General features: G+C 40.9%; 1 protein-coding gene across 1 annotated transcript in view; it reads right to left on the reverse strand.

Annotated features, from left to right (window-relative positions):
- The window catches only part of PTK2B (protein tyrosine kinase 2 beta), a 170,208-nt gene that overhangs the window by 125,599 nt on the left and 23,221 nt on the right, over nucleotides 1–21,388 (reverse strand). The window contains 1 exon segment of the mRNA XM_043985136.1: nucleotides 978–1,030. The gene's annotated coding sequence lies outside the window, so the exon portion shown is untranslated.

Genomic DNA, 21,388 nt, shown 5'->3' on the forward strand with positions numbered 1-21,388 from the left:
CACTTGTCAAGTATGGTATAGTGAGAAATCCTCTGGTGGTTGTTTAGATTAAAAGGCTGCTAAGATCCCTTCCAATGAGCAAATTCTCTACATCTATTATTCCCATTTTTTTAAATAATAAATATTTTTATTTATAGTTTTGAGTTCCAAATTTTATCCCTTCTTCCCTTCCTCCCCTATCCCCTCCCTGACATGGTAAGCAATCAGATGTAGATTATACATGTATGATTATGTAAAACATTACCATATTAGTCATTTTGTACAAGACAATTTGAATAAAAGAAAAAATGAAAGAAATTTTAAAATAGCCTTCTTCAGTCTGTGTTCCATCAATATCAGTTCTTTCTTTGGAGGTGGATAGTATGCTTCATCATTAGTCCTTTGGGATTGCCTTGGATCATTGTATTGCTCAGAATAGTAAGTCATTCACAGTTCTTCATCAAACAATATGCTGTCTCTGTGCATAATGTTCTCTTGGTTCTGCTCACTCACTTTATATCGGTTCATACAAGTCTTTTCAGGTCTTTCTGAAATCATCCTTCTTGTCATTTCTTATAGCACAATAATATTCCATCACCATCATAAACCACAGCTTGTTTAGCCATCACCAATTGATGGGCATTCCTTTGATTTCAATTCTTAGCCACCACAAAAAGAGTTGCTATAAATATTTTTGTACAAATAGGTCATTTTATCTTTTTGGGGATGTCTTTGTATTCCCTGGGTTTTTAACCCTGGGACATTTTGCCTACTGCTGCTTAGGCATGACTCCAGATTTACGGAGAGAATGCTGATGTAAAAATTGCATGCCTAAGTGAGGAGAAGAGTTGGTATGAGAGTTTTGGAAAGAAGACAAATGAGAGATATGGCAAGAGTTAAGATGTAATAAAGTATGTGTCTCTGTGTGTCTGTGTGTGTGTGTTGTGTGTGTGTGTGTGTGTGTGGCGTGCATGATAGATGCCAAAGACTGAACTTACCTGATACTACGAGGTCACAGGTCAGATCTCAGTTAGGCTAGGCTTCACTGGTACTGTGGAAAGTAAAAAGAAAGATGTATCAAGGAAGAGAAGGGATATAGATTACATATTGAATAATTAATAAATTGAAAAAAGAACCTCAAGGGTCCTTGGTCCAATGGTGTACAATAAATAGAAAATAAACCATGGATAAGGATCTCTGTGGACCCCATATTGACTTAGAAAAACATATATCAACAATATGTTCTATTGTATTTTTTTACTTATTTAGTTCTATATTCCCCCATTACATTTTACATCTGTTCACCCCACTGGGAACTGGAATGTAGTACAGGCCTCATGGTAGTCCTCAGGCCATATATTTCATAACTGTGACTAGTCCATCTCTCTTGTTTTATGGAGCAGAGAATAGAGAAAGATTTGCTCAGGGCACAGTTAGTTAATGACAGAGGTGGGACTCAAATTCAGGTCTGCTGAATCCTAGTTCAGTGATCTTTCCACACTAGCTGTTGTTTGTCCTTCATTCTCACAAGAGGACCGTGACATTGGGTGACCTCATGATTTGCAATGAATTGAATAAGTAAGGGAGGGTTGTGCTAGGTCACCCACATCATGTCCTGAAGTATTTTTAAGGCAATTGGGGTTAAGTGACTTGCCCGGGGTCACACAGCTAGTACGTGTCTGAGGTGAGATTTGAACTCAGATCTCCCAACTTCAGGTCGCGTTGCTCTATGCAGTGTGCCACTAGTTGCCTTCCTCTATAATCCCTACTCTGAATTACCTCTAACATAAGAAGAGTAGCTCATTGTGAACTAGTTGCAGCATGTGAGGCTGGCCCTGACCTTGGTCTGAGAGGTTAGTTATTTGCAAATGGACCTTGGAATCCAAACAGCAGTGGTAACAGGGGGGGGGACAGGGATAATTAAATGGGCGGGACTACATCTTATCCAATCTTTATATCCCCAGCATCCAAGTATGTGCTCTCTGCACATGACAGGTGCTCGATAGATGTCAAAATGATTTACTATATGCAAAGTTCCTCACCTTTGCTGGTGTGGTCTCTATTATGGTGGAAAGAATGCTGAGGATAGAGTTTGGCAAAGACCTTGTTCTGAATCAGACCTCTGGCACAAGCTCTCCAATCATGGGCAAGTTATAGGAGATAGGATGATGCAGTGAAAAGAACGCATATCCCCAAAGTCACAGACCTGAGTTCAAATCCTGTCTCTGTATGAGCTTCATCTCTCTCGGCCTTAATTCCTTCATGTTGGAAAATGAGGGGGTGTGACTATAAGATATTTTAGGTCCATTCCAACTCTAACTCTATGATCCTCTGTTTTTTCAACTATAAAATGGGGATACTATTTCCTTTAGGAACCACTATATTAGAGTTGTTGTAAGCATCAACGTAAGAGTGCATATTTAAAGTGCATCACAACTTTAAAGCACTATAAAAATGGCAGCTGTCTATATAGCCCGCCTTCAGCCTACTGTGCCTCCCCTGAACTTCAAGTTCTTCCTCCTCCATTGTCTACAGTGCATGTCAAACTGAGTGTCCCAACAACGTCTCCTACTCAGCATGTCTACACCTGAACTCCTTATATTTCCTCCTAAGCCCTCCCTCCTCCAAACTTCCCTATTTTCTGTCACAGGTATCACCATTAATATCTAATATCCAAAGTTTGTAGTCTTGGCCCTCATTCTTCTTCACCCCACATATCAGAACTATTGCCAAATCTTAAATGCCAGAAAGAGGTCCTTTGTATTTTATCTGAAAGACAATAGTGAGCCACTCAAGGTTTTTGAAGCACCACATTATATGGTCAGTTGTGTGCCTTAGGAATATAATTTTGACAATTGAAGATGCATTGGAGATTGTAGAGACTGGAAGCATGGAGATCAAATTAGAAGCAATTGAAGTAGTCCAGGCAAGAGAGGATAAGTTAAAGTGAGTGTGATATTGTGAGTGTTAACAAAGATATCGAAGGAGAACCCAAAAGATTTGGCAGGTAATTGGATCTAAGGACTGAAGAAGGGAGAAAAATCTAAGATATCTCCCAATTGAAGGTTTGGTAAGCAGAAGGAAAAGTTGAAAAGAGGCAGCTTATAGTTATATTTGAGTTAACTCTAGGTTCAAGACTGAAGAAAGTAAAGTGAGGTCAGAGCAGGAGTGATAGATTGAACAAACAGGGAATGTTGGGGGGGCACTGAGGAGGGGCGGTTGAGGTTGAAAAATAGAAGGCAGCAGATTACAATTAGAGGGGGAATTTCAGAGTTGAGGATCACAAAATTGGCATATATGGGCTATGCCTCCTCAGCTGACCCCTTCTCTCCCTGTACGAATCATCACTTTTAGGTGAAACTTTCTTGCCCATTCCTCTGGATTATTACGACATAATCAATCTCCCTGTCTCAAGGGTCTCACCACTCTATACAAGTTTACATGCTGCTGACAAAGTAATTTTCCCTAAGTGCAGATGGACGGATAATAATAACAGTAACAATAGTATTATTAAGCACTAACTGTGTGCCAAGTACTGTGCTAAATGCTGAGGGTTACAAATGAAAACGGTCCCCTCCCTCCAGGAGCTTACATTCCAATGCTTAACATAGTCCTGGCACATAGTAGGTGCTTTATAGATGTTTATTGACTGATTGAGTCTAGGAAGTAGAAACAATGCATATAGGGCCGTGGTGCCCAGGGAGGCTTATTTTAATTTGGAAAGTCACCTAGATAATAAATAGGGCTACAGAGGAGAGGACTGACACACCCTTTCCAGTAAGAATGACAGTATTAAGTTGATTACTATTCTAGAGCTGGGAATGAGAGGAAAGAGGGGAATGAAGTACCTGAAAAAGGCAGTTGTTGATAAGATAGCCATATTCTGGTGAACATGCCTAGATAGAGTAGGCAGCAGTGCCCAAGGAATGGAGTTGGGCCCTCCTGATAAAGAATCTGGATCATATTTACCAAGAATACAAGAAGAGAAGTCTTTGATGGCAAATTGAGTAGGAGGAGTCAATACTGCTTTTACAATACCATTAGCAATGATTCACTCTCCTCTGAGTGGAGGGGTATATAGGCCATGAACTAAGGGAATCCAATATAATCTCAGTTTCCATGTTCTCCTTCTGAGCATGCTTTAGCTCTAATAACATGACAAATTTTTTTTTTGCCTTTAAGGTGGTTTATTTCTTAGGTTCCCCCCACCCCCACTAGAATAAAAAGCACTAACTTCTACTGATACCCTTCCCTGGTGCCTTGTTGTGGTATGGAGATGACCATTTACCAGGGGCATGCTGGTAAATGTTTAACAACCAGCTATCTGGAGGGGCAGGGGTGAGGGGAGGAGAGGAAATGAACATGTGAGACACACTTTAGGCTTAATTGGCCTTATTAACATTTTCTCCAACAAAAGTTCAGGGAAGCTTACTGTAGTCAGTTAGGTTGACCTTTAGCATGTCATCAAGACTGTCTACTAAGGTGTGTGGGGCCAGGAAGGCTCTTAGTAGACAGAACACCTACACTGATAACATTCATGAAAGAAGAGCTCTCTTGGGGCAGCTAGATGGTGCAGTGGATAGAGCACCGGCCCCTGAATTCAGGAAGACCTGAGTTCAAATCCGACCTCAGCCACTTAACACTTACTAGCTGTGTGACCGTGGGCAAGTCACTTAACCCCAACTGCCTCACACAAAAAATAAAAAAATTAAAAAAAAAAGAATAGATCTCTGGAAACCCTGCAGGAACATGTATCATCTGGGTCTGGGTCTGGGTCTGGATCTGGGTCTATGTGTCTGGGTCTGTGTCTGTGTACCTGTGATTTAGTTTTACAGGACAGACAGCTTGGTACAGTGGATAAAGAGCTGACCTTGTATGCAGGAAGACTTGGATTCAAATCCTAACTGAGACATACTGGTTATGTTACCCTGGGTAAATCACCTTTTAAGTACCACAGTCAATTCCCTAAGACCATACAGTAAGCCAGACCTTGAAACTAATTGTACTGGGCAGCTAGGGTGGCACAGTGAATAGAGCACCGGCAACTGGATTCAGGGGACCTGAGTTCAAAATCCAGCCTCAGACCCTTAACACTTACTAGCTGTGTGACCCTGGGCTAGTCACTTAACCCCAATTGCCTCACACACAAAAAAGAAACTAATAGTACCCCCCAAAAAATAAATAAAAGCCAATAGTTTCCTAGGGATGTGCCCCAATCATATGAAACTTTTACTTCCAATCACATATGCCTACAGTAGTCTCTTTACTCTCCTAGAGAATGGCCCATTTCTCATTGCAAAGAACAATATTAAGCCTTGAGCAAAAAAGGTTTGAGAACCACTGTTCTAACCACTCACTAACACTCCTTCTCTTGTTGCCATTACTGCCCATAATTTAACTTATTTACCATTTTCCATGGAATATAAATGTCATAGATCCTCCCTCCCAAAGGAAACCCTGGTTTCTGGTCCATCTCTTGTAGAAAGTTAGTTAGCTCTTGAAGGCCCCAATAACCAAGGATACCCCCCACACCTATAACCTTAAGAGGGAGGATTTATGACACTCAGCTCTGATGAACACAGAGACTAGCACATGAATTGCATCTGGTGCATGTATGAACCCATTTGTTGATGTGGTGTTTTTATCTTCCTCAAGTAGGGAGGACTACACACACAATACAAGCTACAACTAGAAGTTACAGGCTAGATGCTGAGTACTCCTATTCAGGTTTATTCACCTGGTGATAACTTCGGCTTGCTTGGTCATTAATTCACGAAGGCAGCTGGGATGGGTTAGGTTGGGGGTGGAGAGTTGTGTGTATAAATGAAAAAACTCATGGACTAATAATGCCTATAACTGATGACTGGGGGAAGGGGGAGGAGGTGGATGGAATTCCCATGGTTTCTTAGAACCATCAAGTGATTGAGCCATCAGAGACCTTCAATGGGTCTCCAAAGTGCCTCACAAGGAAGGATGCATAAGATAACTGGCAGCGACACAGAAGAACACAGAGACCCACGTCCTCCCTACTCTGGCACATCTGTTTGGCTGCTGTGGCAATGGGATGGATACAGGTTTCCTCTCTCCCTGTTTACCTACTTCCAAGAGCTGGACTGTGACAGAAGCAATGGGGACAAAGGCAGGCTGGGGATTGTGAAGGTGGGGTCATTCTGAACTAGGCCCTAGAAGGCAGGTAGGGGTTGACTCAGAGACCTGGGCAAGAGAGGTGCCTAGATTCTGGGGCCCATAGCTTTGAGAGGTCTGGGGCAGCAGCGGTAGACCAGGACTCTGACCAAGGGTCAGGGGTTCTAGATGGCAAGAGACTGGGGAGAAAAGAGTCAAAGGAGCAGCATAGAAGACAAAGCAAAGGGGGTCTATCAATAATAACAACTAATAGAGAGATCGATAATATAGAGCAATATAGCAGTAATAATAACTAATATATTATATATACATATATGTATATATATGTATGTATGTGTGTATATATATATATATGTGTGTGTGTGTATATATATAACATATAGTACCTACGATGTCCCAGGTTTTGTGCTAAGCACTTTACACTTATTATCACATCTGACCTCACAACAACCCTGGGGAGGGGGGGGAGATCCTATTATTATCCATATTTTATAGATGAAGAAACTGAAGCAGACAGTGGTTAAATGACTTGCCCAGAGTCACACAGCTAGTAAGTGTCTGATGCTGGATTTGACCTCGTCTTCTTGCCTCTAGGGCCAGCACTCTATTCACTGTGCCACTGCCTCTTGGTTATTCTCTTCCTTCCCACCTCCCTCCAAACCTGGGAGAGTGTCAGTGCTGGGAGAGGGGGGTTGATATTGGAAATGAGAGAGAGAAGTCACAAATGAAGATTGAACAAGGGGGCAGAGCAGCTGGAAGACAGCAAGTTACTAGACCCAGAGACTGGTAAGAGGTAAGAAAATCAATAATCACTCAGTATGTGCCTACTCTGTGCCAGACACTGTGTTAGACTTAGAGACTCCAAAGACAGAAGTGAAAAGGTCTACTTTGAGGACCTACAATCTAGCTGGAAGAGACAACTCATAATATATAGGAATATACAGTGCACAAAAACAGAGTCATTATTTGACGGGAGTCACAGGTTCAGAAAAGGCTTTATGTAGAAGTGTATTGGACCTGCGCCTTGAAGGAAGTTAGGGAGAATGTGCACAAATTTTTTTTTTACAATAAGGGTATACACTCAAAAAAAACATTTTGGAAAGTACTGCCTAAAAGAGGGTCCTTCAAGAGTACTGGATTTTGAGTAAGAAACAGCTAGGTGGTGCAACAGATGAAGCACTGGCCCTGGAGGTCCGGAGAATCTAAGTTCAAATCCAGACTCTTGATAATTACTGCATGAATCTGGAGAAGTCACATTATCCCCGATTCTTTCTCTTTCTCTCTCTCTCATCTCTCTCTCTCTCTCTCTCTCTCTCTCTCTCTCTCACACACACACACACACACACACACACACCCCACACACACACACACATGGATGACCTGGGTTTAAATGACATTACTATCACTTACTATCTATGTACTTTATGCAAGTCACTTAAGCCTCAGTTTCCTCCTCTGAACTATAAAGGAAATGAACCCTGATGAGTAGATTCTATCTCAGCCTCTTCATTCTAAATAAGGAAACTGAGGCCCAGGAAAGAGGAAGTTACTGATCAAAGGTCACACATGGGATATGAATAGAAGTTTCCTTTACCTCCTGGACCCCTGTTCTTTCCGCTATATCCGGGATCCTCGCGGACTTGAGCAAACCTCTGAGTGTGGGAAGATTTGTGGGAGAAGCTGAGAAAACACAGACAGAGTATCTGGTTATCATGTCATTGTGTTTGGATTACCAGCGGTTTGAAGGTGGTGACCCCTGGACTGATTTTATGCATGGTCACCCCAAAGAACATGGCAGCTATAGTACAGGAGAAAGCCCAGAATCTGCTTGGGGAAGGGGGAGTACACTCTGTGCTCAGAATGTAGAAAACACCACAAAGCAGTGGGGAAAATAACACCATATGTTTGTGGAGCAAGTGACTATCTATTAAGCACCTCTGCATACATGATCTTATTTAACTCTCCTAATACAGAGGAGATGCTGCAAGTATGATTATTCTCATATTACAGATGAGAAACCTGACACTTAGTGAGGTTAGGAAAAGGGATGGTACAATGGAATACAGGTTCAAATTTTGACTCTGTAACTTACTATTCATGTGACCTTGGAAATTACTTAACCTCTTGGGTCCTCAATTTCCTCATCTGAAAAGTAAAGGAGGGGCAGCTAGGTGGTACAGTGGATAGAGCACTGGCCCCGGAGTCAGGAGGACCTGAGTTCAAACTCGGCCTCAGACACCTGATACTTACTAGCTGTGTGACCCTGGGCAAGTCACTTAACCCCAATTGACTTACCCCAAAAAAAAAAAAAAAAAGTAAAGGAGTTGGACAATATGGTGTCTAAGCTGATTCTAACTTACCTGCTCATTTGAGTAGTAAGAGATAAGACCAGGACTTGAAATAAGGTCTTTTGACTTAAACCCTTTGCTAAAGTCACAGACTCCCAGATCTAGAGTGAAAAGGGACCTCACGAGGTCCTCTACTCCCGTCCCTATTTTGCAGATGAGGAACCGGAGATATTATCTGACTTCTTGTGTTGTTGCTCAGTCATTTCAGTCGTGTCCTGCTTTTTCCTAACCCCATTTGGGTTTTCTTGGCAAGGATACTGGAATGGTTTGCCATTTCCTTTCCCAGATAGTCTTATAGATGAGGAAACTGAGCTAACAGGGTTAAGTGACTTGCCCAGGGTCACAGAGCTAGTAATTATCTGAGGCCAGATTTGAATTAGGAAGATTAGTCTTCCTGCCTCTAGGTTTGGCACTCTGTGCACTGCACCACTTGCTGCCCCATTTCCTGATTTACCCCAGGTATTAGAGAGTTTGAACACTCTGATTCAAGAATCAGTGTTCTTTTCTACTGTATTATGATGCCTCATACTTTCAACAGACCTTGCTTTTAGACCAAACTATGTATAAACCAAGGTCAGGAAGAACCTCAAAGATAAAGGGTAAAGGAAGGGACTGCAGTGACGATGGAACACAGAAAAGTCCCCCCAAGAATGGAACATGAGGGGGCCCTGTAAACCATGGGCAGGCAGGGTACAATGACAGGGCTGCGTGGGAATAGAGATAATTATCTAAGCTGCCCCGCCTGCATCACACAGCATCAAGAAAGCAGGAGCAAGTAGAGAAATACAAGGCTCTGAGAACCACCTACCCAGACGCCCCCGCACAAATATTGCCAAACTCAAAAGGTAACTGACGCAGTAACCAGTCCTGGCCCCAGGAAAAGGAGCCCGTTTTTGCAGAACATAATGTTGTCCACCTCTGAAAGCAACCTTCCTCTGCTTGGAGAGTGACCAGGGACCTGTTTGTATTGTCCGGAACCTGTGCCATGTCGGGAGGAGGGGTGATCCTACTTCCCTTATTGGTTGCTAAGCACATGGTCGCTAAGCAACAAAATTAGATGAAGGGCAAGGCTGAAATTTCAGACTGTGTGTGTGTGTGTGTGTGTGTGTGTGTGTGTGTGTGTGTGTGTTGGGGGTGGAGGGAGAAGTAATGAGGTTAAAAGAGAAGAAAATTAGAACCTGCTGATGTTGATTTGGCTGGGGAATCAAAGCAGGTGGGGTCTTGGGAGGACCCAGTCCAGCCCATATGCGAGATGCGGAAGCTACAAGACATCGGAATTGTGGGAAACACAAAGAAGGATACATTTGAGTTATTCCATAGCAAGAGTCAGGTCCAGACCTCCCTCCTCTGAGTTGCTGCCCTCCCCATCGCCAGGACCATGGAGAAGAACAACTGCCTCACAAAAGACTATGGGTCCAGAATCCAGTCATAGAATGTGCTGGAGATAGCATTAATGGGTTTCCCTTCTTCCCTTGTACTCATCAATCTATTCAGAGACACTACAAAAGGGGGCTTCTCCAATGTCATTGCTTTAAGATACCCTTAAAGGTTTAAATCCACCTCATTCAGTTAAAATATTTTTAAATGGAGAAGATAACACTTGACCATCTCTTGTACTTACTAGCATGCAGCAAGTGCTTAATAAATGTTTGCTGACTGAAAAACTGGCCAAGACACATGTGCATCCATTGTCTCATTTAGCCCACACAAGATGGCAATGGATGGGGTAATTATGACTATCCCCCTGTTATAAATGAGCAAACTGAGGCTAGGAAGTTTAAGTGATAGTGCTAACAGTGACCTCTTAAGGTAAAATTACTCTGTTTCTAACTTTAAAAAAACAACAACAACTAAGACTCAATATCTTGCCCAGCCTGGAAATAGTTATTATTCATGAGCACAGTCCCACTCTAGGAGTTTTAACCTGCTCCATTTCCAACCTTGGGTGACCTGTTCCACACCCCGCCTCCCAAATCCCCCGATCTCACTATATTCATGCTGAATTTAATTGGGACAGCTGACTAATTTAGTTTGCTGCAGCTCAGAACTCCAGAACTCAAGAGATCGATCAGCCTTAGTCCTCCTCAGTAGTTAGCTGGTAGTACAGGCATGCACCATCATGCCCAGCCCAATTCCTAATTTTTCAGTCTGATGCTCAGCCATTGGTTCAAAAGAGTCTACCATCCCTCTATCTTGGCCTTCTTCCTGAAAAGGGATATGGGAAAATAGCTTCTGACATTCCTTATTGTGTCAAGTTGGAGGCAGGAGGAGAGGTTTTCAATCCAAGTATTTTACTTCTAGCTTTTGTTACTTATTAAATATTGAACTCAATTCTTGGTATTAAATTTTAAAAAGAAATAGTGGCAAACTAAAGAACATACAGAGGAGAAAGAACCACCCATTTGACTGAAGGACCAAAAAAACATATTGTATGAGAAAAAATAAAGAAAATAAAAAGATTTTGACTGAAGAAGACTCAAGGGACCATATTAATTACCTTCAAGCATCTGTAAGTTTGTCATTTGAAAGAGGAAGCCTTTTATTGTCCTGCTCCAGAGGCCAGAATTAGGATAAATGGATGGAAACTATAGGGAGGTGAATTCTTTCTTGATATGAAAAAAAGAAGCATCTATAATATCTCACCACCCACAGAGAACTGCTTTTCAACTTGGACTCTGTTCTAGGTCTCCTCCATCACAATGGTAAACATCTTTGGCAAACAGACATCTCCCTGTCTTATGACTCAGCTGATGTTTATAATCAGGGAGTTACTAATCCTAACTTCTAATGTGTTTCAAGGCACTTTGGATGATTTTGTGTCCTTAGGAACTTGAGAAATGGAGTGCTGAACAAATTAATCATGGCCCCAGAGAGCAGATAGTGAAACATATTACTCGTGGTAGAGAGGTAGAGGAGTACAAGGGCAAATCCTGTATGCATTGTCAGATGTAGTCATTGTGTATTTATTTTCTTTGTTACGAGGGAAAGTGCAACCTAGAGAAGTGGGAGGGGGTTTTTCCTCTCCCAGGAATGATAGTGCTATGGAAACAAAGGATATAAATAAAATGCATTTTAATAAAGATTTTTTAAATGAAAATTTTCTTCTCTATGGAAGCCACCAAAGTCTCTTCTCAGCCTTGTTATATATGGGTTCAATAATGCCAGTGTTCTTAGATTTTCCCCAAAGGTTGAATGTAACTGGGCTAGAATGTCCTCTCTGGTCTATATGGCACCTCTCCTAAGCATAGGATATCCCCACTTAATGTTATAGTAAGCCGGAATTATATGCAGGGTCTGGAATCAAAGACTTAAGTTCAAATCTAGCCTCAGAGACTTACTAGTTGTATGACCCTGGGTCAGTTTCTTAATCTCTGTCTATATAATGGATATAATAATAGTACCTATCCCCTCAAGATTGGTGTGTTAATCAAATAATGTAGTATTTGCAAAGCAATTAGCACAGTACCTAAACCACAGAAGGCATTTAATAAATGCTTGGTCTTTCCTCCTTTTCTTTTAGGAGAAACAAAGGCATAGAAACAGTGTTATTTAGTCACCCAGTAGAAGTGTCAAAGAAAAATAAGAGGATATTCTATAGGGATAGTTCATTGAACATGAAATCAGGAAATTATGGAATCTTAGTTGGAAGAGACTTCAGAGGTCATTTTAGTAAAAGCAGAGAAATGGGTATTACAGCCAATAGAAGATCCCAGGAATCTTTTTCCCACTTAGTCTCTTTTGCATTAGCTCCTGATGCTCAGAGAAGAGGATGATAGGAAAAATGGAATTTGAATGGAACGGCAGTCTAGTCATTATTAGTTAATAAAAAATTAAAACAAGAGGGGCAGCTAGGTGGTACGGTGGATAAAGCACCAGCCTTGGATTCAGAAGGACCTGAGTTCAAATCTGGCCTCAGACACTTGACACTTACTAGCTGTGTAACCCTGGCAAGTCACTTAACCCCCATTGCCCACCAAAAAAACCAAAACCAAAACCAAAACCAAACAAGAAAAAATGAAAACAAGACAAAATGAAAACAAGAGAAAAAAAATAAAACCAAAAAAGGGAGTGTGGGGAGAAGATGCTATTGAGATTAGGAATTATTTTGTCTCTTCAAGATAGGGTTCTAAGGTATCAGTGATACCTAGGCAATGGTCTCCAAAGAGATAGCCCAGACCTTCTGGGACAAGACCCCAGTAAACCTGTGACCAGCCAATCAGAGGGTTGGAAGATAGGTCACATCCCACCCTCCCCTCAATTGATAGCAGCCAGTTATGACTTCTCTCCAACACAACCACATTGACTCTGCACCCATTAATTCACCCAACATTCTCCCACCTCCCACCACTGCGCAAGCCCTCAACTTTCTACAGCTTCAGAGCCAGGCTTCAGCTTCTCAGGACAGCCATAACTCGCTTGCCACCAAGACACCCCTAATAGTAGCTATGCATGTACAATTGGGAACTACCCTGACCCCAGCAATCACCCACCTGTCCCCCAAAACAACCCCATTGCTATAGCAGGTGCCTCTCTGCAGGCAAGCTCTATGCTCTGGAATCAGAAAAATAAGATCCCTGCCCCCCCCTTTTCATTTTGAGTGGCACGGAGTAAACAGGTATGAACAGACAATGGATGGACAGCAATTTTAATGCAAGTCTTACTGCTTCATCTTTTGTCCAAAATCTACCCACTTTTCCCACCTTCCAACTTTCCCACTTCAGTCAAGTGCATCAATCTTCTTCCTGTCACCTAGGTTGGCGACCTTGGGTGGTGTCCTCAATTCCTCCCTCTTGCTCATTGGACACATCCAGTTAGCAAGTCTTGTCTTTTCTAACTCCACAACATATAGCATCTGTCTGTTCTCTCCACTCATATAGCCTGTACTCCTCACCTCTTACATGCAATGGTTTCCCAATTGTTCTCTCTATTTCAAGTCCTTCCTCAGTCTGAAGAATTCTCACTCAGCTGCTGAAATGATTTCCTAAAGTTCAGTTCTGATACTATTACCCTTCCTCCCCAATTCATTAACTTCATCAGGCATTCCCTAATAACCAGGCCCCTTCCTTGCTATTTTTCATATCCATACCCTCCCCCAAAATATCCAAACACGAATAAGCAAATTAAGATATAGTATTATCTATTAAGCCAAACCACATGAAGAGGAATAGATTTATATAAAAAACTTTCTGTTGAATTGAAATTAGAAACAATTTCCCTTTGCTTGTTGCTTTTGCATTGCTTATGAAGAGTATTTCTACACACAGAAAAATATAATTCCTATTAAAAAGCTGTTATGTATACTTATTATTATTTGATATTTATATATCATTCAACAAAAAGTATCTAAAAGAAATTCACCTGCTTTCCTTAGCTACATTGAGTAAATTAACTAAATAGTTATTTACAAGGAATTTAGTTTTTACATGTTCTACAAATAGGGATTTTTCAAAAATAATGAAACATTTCAATTACATGACTCTCACTAAATGCTATTATCATTTATAATATTTTTTATTGTTCATTCCATTTCAGTTGTATCTTACCCTTCATGACCCCATTTAGGATTTTCTTGGCAAAGAAAATGGAGTGGTTTGCCATTTCCTTCTCCAGTTCATTTTATAGATGAGGAACTGAGGCAAACAGGATTGAGTAACTTGCCCAGGGTCACACAATTACTAAGGTCTGAGGCTGGATTTGAACTCAGGTCTTCTGACTCCAGTCCTGGAACCCTGTCCCACTGCCCCACCTAGCTGCCCAATAATACTTTAGTAAGAGCAAAATGATATTTTCTTCTGTTAATAAATAAAAATTTTAAATGTTAGGTTTACTTCATCTTTATCTCTTCCTTTTTTTAATGTCTACTTTGGTATATATTACATAATGTTTATAATATGTCAGTATAGTGGTAATAAATACATACATTTTATGTGTGTTATGTGTGTATATAGATTATACACATACATATATACATATATAGGGTGAATGCATAATATTTTTTTTTACTGATAGTTAGTACACAATTCAAAAAAAAAATGGAGACCATTGACCAAGTCACGAAGAGAGGAAGAAAATCCATAGAGCAGTATTTCCAAAGAAATGTCTGGGATCTACTGAGGGGTTTCTAAAATTCCTTATGTTAATAGGGGAAATATCCCTGGGAATAAATCAGAAGTGATGGCAATTAAGAGACAACTTAGTAGAGTGAAATGAGCCCTTGCCCAGAATTTGAGACACTTTAAATTCAACAGATATTTATTAAGGGTCAACTATGTGCAAGATGGGGACAGCTAGGTGGTGCAGTCAATAGAGTGTTAGCCCTGGAGTCAAGATGACCTAAGTTCAAATCCATCCTCAGATACTTAATAACTGGGTGACCATGGGCAAGTCACTTAACCTTATTTGCCTAAGTTTCCTCATCTATAAAATGAGCTAGAGAAGAAATGGGAAACCACTCCAGTATCTTTGCCAAGAAAACCCCAAATGGGGTCAGAGTCAGATGCGACTGAACAACAATAATGTACAAGATGACTATGAGCAATTCTCTTAACCTCTCAGCCTCAGTTTTATTATATGCAAAATAGAGATAATGCTCTTTATTCTATCTCAAAAGGTTAGTGCAAAGAAAGCACTTTATAAATTTTAAAGGACTGAACCTAATGTTATAGGCAGAATCTAATTATTATAGACAGACACCAAATGAGGTTACCTGACCAATGTCCTTTCATAATAGCTTCACTAATATATTACAGATAAAAGAAATGAGACAAAGTGAATGCCTGTTAACTGGGAATTAGCTAAACCAAATATGGTATATGAATGTAAGGGAACATTGCTGCACCATAAGAAGCAGTAAATATAAATGTAACCCCTGTCCCAAGCCCAATTGGTATGGGGACTCTCTCCTCATTGGTGGAGATGGAGGCCCTGCCCTCACCTGAGGAGCAGGACAGAATTTATGAGAGGGTGAGAGAGTTCCAGTCTTAGCCAGTCCCCTTTGGGACTCTTTAAAAGCCAGTCCTCCTTCGAGACTCATCAATCTTTGAGTCTTCAAGTGTGACTGTAAATTGCTGAAGGAAAAACTCTAGGAAGACATGAGAATGGGCTGGCATCTCCATCATATCCCTATCTCCAGCTTGCAACACTAGAAACTTCAGAGAGCTTTCCCCTTAGGTGAGATCAGACACTCTCTAACTCCCAAGGTAGAGCTCCTTCACTTGGTATTGTTTGGTGTATATAGTCTCCTATGTATACTTTTCTCTGATTTCTGTTTTGCTACCAATTTGGATAAATGGTTTCTTGCTATTCACTCTCTGTTCAATGCGGAAACTGATATTTGATAGGAAAGGGGTCAAGCCTTGGATATAGAACTTGGGGTCCCCTTCCCTCAAAATGGCAAAGTGATCAAAAGTTAGATGGAACTCAATCATTTCCCTTAGATGAATAATATTTAAGGGAGCAGATAGATATAATTGCAGTCAGGTGCCCCCTCTCTCTGAGGAGAGCAGAGTGACCCCCCAGCCCAAACCTTCTACTTCCCCTGCTAGCAAGAATGAAAGTCTTCCTTGGAGAAGGGTGGTGGAAGAAAAGACTAGAGATTGTCTATTCTGTCTCCCTTCAAGCCATACAATGCACCATACATGGGCCCCTCTCTACACATGGGGTTGGTTTACCTTACATGAAGAACTTAAAGAAGCAATGAGAAGACTTATATATAAACTAAAACAAAGTGAAGTAAACAGAACCAAGAAAACAACAAACACAACAACTGCAATATAAATGGAAATAACTCCCCCTCCACACACACATGCACATACACACACATACATATATACACACTCAAGAAAAGAAACCCAAGTAATTACTGTGCAAGTATAATGACCAAGCTTATCCCTGGAGAAGAGTCGGAAAATTATATCTTCCCTCCTTCTTAGCAGAGGGAATGCCACGTATACTGTCAGGCCCAGTTAGTGTTAGTTAGTTTTGATGAAATGCATTTCTTTAAAAAATCTGTTTCTTTTTTATTCTGTTACAAGGGATGGTTCTTTGGGTATGGGAAATGGGAAGAATATATAGGGAAATGAAGGTGAGGAAAAACAACAGATATCAGTAAAATTAACAATTATACATCATAGCTAAGCCTCACCATAAAGTCACAAATACCCACTGTCTCCCACAATTCCTATGGAACTAAGTACCCATACCCCCATGAGTGTTGTTTCATCCAATGTCATGTTTGCATGGAACCAATGAAAGATACTTGGTGCAGAATGACTGTAACAGGTATTCAGTATTCAGTGGCAAGAATGCTGGATCTGGAATCCAGAGGATTTAAATGCAAATTCCTAACACTTGATATGATTCAGGGAAGTCAGTAAACTTTCCTGAGCCTCAGTTTCCTCATCTGTCTCACAGTGGTTTGATTAACTGATTCTCAACTTTACTCACTCATTCCTTCAACAAATATTTATTGATCACTGACTATAGCTGTATGAAGTACTCTGCTAGGTTCTAGAAGCAGTGAAAAAAAGTATCAGACTCCTTTACCTGTCCTCAAGGAACATACATTTGAGTTGGGACAATGAGACACATTCTCTCAAAAACTTCAGGGTGAGTTCAAATCTCACTTCAAATAGTACTAGCTGTATGACCCTGGGGCAAGTCACTTAGCCCCAGTTGTCTTAAACACCTGGGGCCATCTTCAGTCATCCTCAGTTTATCTAACCACTGGACCCAGATAGCTCAGGAGGAGAAAGTAAGGCTGGTGACTTTGCATAGCCCTCCCTCACTTAAATCCAATTCATTGCAAATCAAGACATTACCCAACCTGGTCCTCTTTGAGACAACCTCAATAGTCTTACTGTTGCCTGTAGCACCAAGAGCTGAAATGATTTGGCTAGAGTCACTTGGTTTGTATATGTTAGACTGTGGGATTGGCAGACTTTGCCATGCCCCTGTTTTTGTATGGCATTCAGCCTTTACATTTTAAAATAAATTTCCGTTGTATTTAAGATTTTAAAACTATTCTTAGCTGGAGCTGTACAAAAAACAGGCCCCAGGCAAGAATTATTTGGCCATAGTTTGCTGACCTCTGTTAGAAGCAAGCCTTGTACCCACATCTTCCTAGCTTTAAGGCTAGCTCTCTAGCCACTAGGCCATGATGCCAAAGACAAAAAACAAAAACAAAAAAAGAAACAGTCCCTGCCCTCAAGGAGTTTACATTCTAATGGGATTTGCATTTTATCAATCACAGCATCTACATACCTTTGAAAGATCACATATAAGAGTTCAATCCACAGAAGGACTATTCAGTTCTTTATTCCCTTTTTTTTTTTTGTGAGGCAATTGGGGTAAGTGACTTGCCCAGGGTCACACAGCTAGTAAGTGTCAAGTGTCTGAGGTCAGATTTGAACTCAGGTCCTACTGAATCCAGGGCCGGTGTTTTATCCACAGTGCCACCTAGCTGCCCCTCAGTTCTTCATTCTACTAAAATGCTAAGTGACATAGTAACCTTTCACAATAACTTGATGGACCCCAGGAGTCTACAATTCCCAATTTGGGAATCACTTTTCCATAGTATTCTATGAAATGCATGTGTTTGCCCCAGTGGTAAGTACCCTGGCTTTGGAGTTACGAGAAAACTGGATTCAAATCCCACTTCCAACACTTAATAGCTGAGAGAGCCCTGAACAAGTTACTTAGGTACTCTATGCCTCAGTTTCATAAGCTGTAAAATGATGACAATGATAACTGTAAGTATCTCTCAGGGGTATAGTAAGGATCAGAAAAGATAATTATGTAAAACACTTTAAAAGCTTTAAAAGCCTATATAAAGGTGAGCTTCTTATGATAGGAGATCTTCTAGCAAAAGCTGGACAAAGCACTTGCCAAGTATGTTATATCAGAAAATATTGGTTGTTGGAGGGAATGTGGGAAAGCTGGGACACGAATCCACTGTTGGAGTTGTGAAAAGATCCAACCATTCTGGAGAGCAATTTGGAACTATGCCCAAAGGGCTATAGAATTGTACACACCCTTTGATCCAGTAATACTGTTACTAGGTTTATATCCCAAAAACATTCCCAAAAAGAGAAAAAGACCTATTTGTACAAAGATATTTATAGCAGCTCTTTTTGTGGTGGCTAAGAATTGGAAATCAAATCAATTGGGGAATGGCTAAACAAACTGTTGTATATGATGGTGATGGAATATTATTGTTCAATAAGAAATGACAAAAGCTTGGAAAGACATGTATGATATATTATATTGTATTGGGAAGTGAGCAGAACAAGAGAACACTGTACACAGAGACAGCAATATTGTTCGATGAAGAGCTGTGAAGGACTTCACTATTCTCAACAGTATAATGATCCAAGACAAACCCAAAGGACTATTGATGAAATATACTATCCAACTCCAAAGAAAGAACTGATATTGATGGAACAGACTGAAGCATGCTATTTTTCACATTCTTACAATTATTTTTATGATTAAGTTTACTTGTACAGAGTGACAAGTATGGTGATGTTTTACATGATCATACATGTATGGCCCATATCAGACAGTTTGCTACCTTGCAGAGAGGGGAGGAGAAGGATTAGTCTCTAATACTATTCTACTGTATTATGGAAATGTTTGTTTCATTTAAGTTCAGAATAAAATAAATACTTTAAAAAAAGAGAATGTTAGGGGCATCTAGGTGGCACAATGGATAAAGCACTGGCCCTGTATTCAGGAGGACCTGAGTTCAAATCTGGTCTCAGACACTTGACACTTACTAACTGTGTGACCTTGGGTAAGTCACTTAACCCTCATTGCCCCCCCCCCAAAAGAATGTTATAGTTGAGGTTCCTTTGGTGTATGGGTCAGACTAGATGGCCATCAAAATTCTGACTCCACTTCTGTGATTCTATTATTTCAACTACTAGAGCAGAACTCAGACCCCTCCCCTTGTGTAGTTTGGAGCTCTACTTTACAGGGTTTTTGTGACCCCAATACTAATGCCATCTTCACTTCTAAGATCAGGTGGCTTCTGCCCAACTCAAATCCCATCCCTCAATCAACAAGGGTTGGGGAAGCAGGAGCTCTGCTTTTTTTGGGGAATACCAGCCCACTGTCTAATACAAACAGGATCTATTATCTACTACATGGCAGATAATGTGCCAGGCACTGGGTATGCAAAGACAAAATGAAAAATAGTCTCTGCCCTCAATTAGCTTCCATTTCTACTGGGACAGATGGAACATGTAAGAAGATAATAAATGCATGATAAATTGAGGAAGGAAAGAACATTAACAACTGGGTGAAGGAGGAAAGGCCACCTGTTAGAGAGAGTTCCTGAGCAGAGCCTTAGAGAAAGCTAAGCATTCTAAAAAAAAAAAAAACACATTAGGAGAAAGTACATTCTGCGCATGAGGAAGAGGTTGGACAAAGACTTGAAAGTGGGAGAGTGGGTGCCACATTCAGGAAATAGTAAATAAGCCATTTAGGCTGGAACATAAAGTCCAGAAGAGGGAGTAACATGAAATGAGACTAAAAAAGAAGGCTATGACCATCTTTTCTCACCAGACAACCGTGACCATATGGGTGGCATCAGGGATGCTGTAATTTGCTCCTCTTCGGTTTCTAGCAACTTCCTTCAGTCATGTCATTATTTCTGGCAATCAAGACCACAGAGAAAGTACATAAAAGCCACCAGATTGCTAATCCAATAGAGGAAATATGCAATGGCTAGTCGAGGGAGGCTATGAATCTCCTACCTTGGAGATAGTTTAAAATTGGATGATGTATTATCCCTCAGTTGGCTGGTTTAGAGCCTGTCATAGAATCATAGAATGTAGGAGGACATCAGAAGACATCTAGTCAAACTCTTACCCAAACAAAAATCCCGCTACTATCACAGCCTTTGCTTGAAGAGCCACAGTGATAGGGAACCCACTACCTTCTGGAGAGTCTTCATCTACTTTTAGACAGACCTACTGATTAGGATGCTTTTCCTTATGTTCAGATAACATTTATCTGTGCCTTCCAACCATTGCTCCAACCTCTGAGCTCTGTGACCAACCATATCAACTCTTTGACATGATGGCTCTTCAGTTATTAGGAGATACTTTTATGTCTATCCCCTCCCTGATTTCTACTCTATCTGATTCTTCTCTTCTCCAGGCTATATAGCCTGAATTCCTAGCATTGTTCCAAGTAGCCTCACAATCCTAATTTCCCTGCTTTGGGCACAGTATAGTTTTTCAATATCCTTCCTAAAACATAGTACCCAGAGCCAAACACAAGACTCTAGGTTGGCAGGGCAGAACACAGCCAGATAATGACATCTCACGATCTGGACCCTGGGCTTCTATTAATGCAGCCCTGACTATAAAGAGACGTAATGAAGGGATCACAGGATGATGGGACCACTGTCCTAGAGCTAGAAGGGACCTTAGAGGTCATCTAGCCCAACCTTTTAGTTTACAAATAAGGAAACTGGGACCCTGAGAAGTGAAGTCACTCTGCCCAGAGTTACACAGTGTAAGAAGTGGCAGATGTGAGATTTGAATGCAGGCCCTTTAACTCTAAATTAAGCATTCTAAAATCTCCCTTGCAGCTTGAGAGTATTATGATCTAAGAATGAGGTCAACTTTAGAGGAAAGAATGGGAAAACTGAGTCTGTCTACCCCACTTCTAACCTTCCCAACCACTAAATAATGGTTTCCATAAGGAGTGACAAAAAGCTCCCAGTCTATTTTATGGCCACTGTCCAGAAACCAAACTTCCCATGAGCCTTTGCTCCATCTACCACTGGCCTAATCTCCTGCTTGACTTGTTAGCAGTGTGTCTAACTTCTTCTTTTCTCTCTCCTTCCCCTTTCCTAGAGTGAGAAACTTGAAACAACATCCCTTCTAGTTTCCTTCCCTGAGACTGCT

The sequence above is a fragment of the Dromiciops gliroides genome, chromosome 2, assembly GCF_019393635.1.
Source record: "Dromiciops gliroides isolate mDroGli1 chromosome 2, mDroGli1.pri, whole genome shotgun sequence".
Taxonomy (NCBI): domain Eukaryota; kingdom Metazoa; phylum Chordata; class Mammalia; order Microbiotheria; family Microbiotheriidae; genus Dromiciops; species Dromiciops gliroides.